We start from the raw sequence: 2,754 nt of genomic DNA on the forward strand, positions 1-2,754 counted from the left end.
GCCCTATCCCTAGGCGCGCCCGCGCTGTTATTGAAGAACTCAAGAAGAAAAGTCGAGCTGAGGGCGCGCCCGCGCTATCCCTAGGCGCGCCCGCACCGTTGAAGAATGTTCAAAAGTTTGTGTTGCGAATTGAGAGCGCGCTCGCCCTGTTTCCTGCGCGCCCGCGCCGTCGTCTGTTTGGAATATTAGAGTCCGATTGTTTATGGAAACTTTGGGAGATATCTTTGGTATTTTTTTGTACGATTGTTAGGTCATATTTAGGGGATTTTTCTGAGTCAAAAAACTATCTATCAGCTGCCAATACACACAATATTCGAGAGAGCACTTCTGTGAGTTTTTGGAGTTAAAGAATTGAAGATTGCTTGGAACGAAGACAAAGACTTTTCGACCGGACACGGAAGAAAGACTACGACTTTGTTTCTTCTTTTTATTTTCTTTTGATTGTTGAATTATGTTTGAGCTATTTAACATTATTTGGTTTTTATTGAATTCAAGCATGAACTAAACTTTTCTAGTCTAGAAGTTGACGTAGCTTGGTTGAGACATATTCATGAATCTTTGATTTTAATAAATTGAATTTCTATAGATTAATTGTGTTTCTATAATTGAATGTCTTCTTAATTTACGGACCATAAATTGAGTTGTTATATTTACTTAGAATCGTTGCTCGGGAGAGGGGATTTTGAGTAGGATCAATAGGAACTACACTGTTAATTGTTTATATAGCTCGAGAGAGTATATAGCTTTAATAGAACCTTTAAGGAACATCATTTTACACATATCACTACATCTAGATTTTTAATAGGGATATTGAAATCGAATTTTAGTTGATACACTCTATTTGTTGCTCGGGAGAGGGGAATAGAATAATCTAAGTGTTCTTGGTTATTAATCGAAGGAAATTCATAAAATAGATTAATTAGGATTGAATATTGTCGAGACCAAGTGAAATTAAAACCTCTGAACTATTTTTCTCTGATTGATAATTCCTCGAAATTTGTGTGTGTGTGAGCTTGATAATCTCTCTTTATTTATTTTATTTATTCTGCAAAATTCTCGAAGTTTGATTTTCTAGATAAAATTAAGACTATTTTAATTACAAGTATTGAATATTTTCATTTTACTCCCTGTGGGATCGACACTCTCTCTTTCATTATACTAAAACTTGACACTCATACGCTTGCGAGAAAATTTCACAACAAGTTTTTGGCGCCGTTGCCGGGGAGTAATTTTGATTATTTTTTAGTCTTGTTACCAATTAGTCGAAGTTTTAATTTAGAGTTTTCTTTATTTTGATTTAATTACTAATAAATTGCTACTGTTATTTTTTGCAGTTTATGCGAAGATCTCAAAGTGCGAATTCTTTGCTCTTTGATCCAGAGATTGAACGAACTGCAAGAGCTTTGAGAAAAGCTAGGAGAGAAGAACAATTAAACATGGCTGAAGAAGATGTCAATGAATTGCCTTTGGTGCCAATTAGAGATCATTTTAGGCCAACGATCCAGGCTCACTATTCTGGAATCGCTAGAGGGACAATAAATGCCAACAACTTTGAGTTGAAGCCGGCCTTAATCAACATGGTTCAGCAGAACCAATTCAATGGAACTGCCACAGCTGATCCTCACTTACACTTGCGCACTTTTCTAGAGATTACTGATACTGTTAAAATAAATGGTGTTTCTGAGGATACAATACGCTTACGTTTGTTTCCTTTTTCTCTCAGGGACAAGGCACGGAGTTGGCTGCAGTCATTGCCACTAGGATGCATAACAACTTGGGAGGGCATGGCTGTGAAATTCTTAGAGAAATTCTTTCCACCATACAAGGCAACCCAGCTGAAGATTGAGATCAGTACCTTTCAACAGCATGATTCAGAACAGCTATACGAGGCATGGGAAAGGTACAAAGATTTGTTAAGGCATTGTCCTAATCATAATTTTGCAGATTGGGAAGAAATAGAGTTTTTCTACAATGGAATGAATGCGCCTACAAGAATGTCTATGGACTCTACTGCTGGAGGTACCATATTTGCCAAGGACCCCATTCAGGCTTATGATATGCTGGAACAGATGACTATCAATAGTTATCAATGGCCATCTGAACATATGAGAGTCAAGAAAGGAGTGTACAGTGTGGATCCTCTTACATCCATTACTGCACAGCTATCTGCGTTGAGTACACAAGTGGCTTTTCTGAACAAGGTGAATATCGCAGAACCTGTAGGTGTGTCGGTTGCCATAGATAAATCTCATCCACCTGAGGAAGCTCAATATATAAATCCCAGAGGCTATGGAAACTATCGAGGTAACCCTCCTCATAATACTTATCATCCTGGTTTACGTAACCATGAAAACTTTTCTTATGCCAACAACAAGAATGTGTTGAAACCCCCTCTGGGATTCAATACAAATCAAGGGGAAGGTAAAGCATCGTTGGAGGATGTGGTGTCTACATTTGTTACTGAATCTAATAAGTGGATGTCGAGGACTGAAACTCGAATGGATAGCATGGAGACACACATGTGTAGTTTGGGAGCTATCATGAAATCCATGGAGACACAGATTGGACAGCTTGCAAATGCTTTGAAGGATCAAAATAGAGGACAGTTTCCCAGCAATACTGAAGTGAATCCAAAAGAGCAGTGCAAAGCAGTTGAGTTGAGAAGTGGGAAGAAGTTAGAAGAGAAAGAGCAGAGCAAAGCCAAAGAAAGTGAAGAACCAGTGACTGAAGAAATTGTGGTTGAAGAGCCCAAGA

At 38.3% G+C, this 2,754-nt stretch overlaps 1 non-coding gene across 1 annotated transcript; it reads right to left on the bottom strand.

Moving 5' to 3' along the window:
* Positions 1 to 1,833: 1,833 nt before the first annotated feature.
* On the bottom strand, positions 1,834 to 1,939 carry LOC140894198 (small nucleolar RNA R71). The gene has a single exon (XR_012153744.1). It is a non-coding gene; the product is annotated as a small nucleolar RNA R71 (small nucleolar RNA).
* Between the last annotated feature and the right edge of the window lie 815 nt (positions 1,940 to 2,754).

This window comes from Henckelia pumila, chromosome 3, assembly GCF_033568475.1.
Source record: "Henckelia pumila isolate YLH828 chromosome 3, ASM3356847v2, whole genome shotgun sequence".
NCBI lineage: Eukaryota > Viridiplantae > Streptophyta > Magnoliopsida > Lamiales > Gesneriaceae > Henckelia > Henckelia pumila.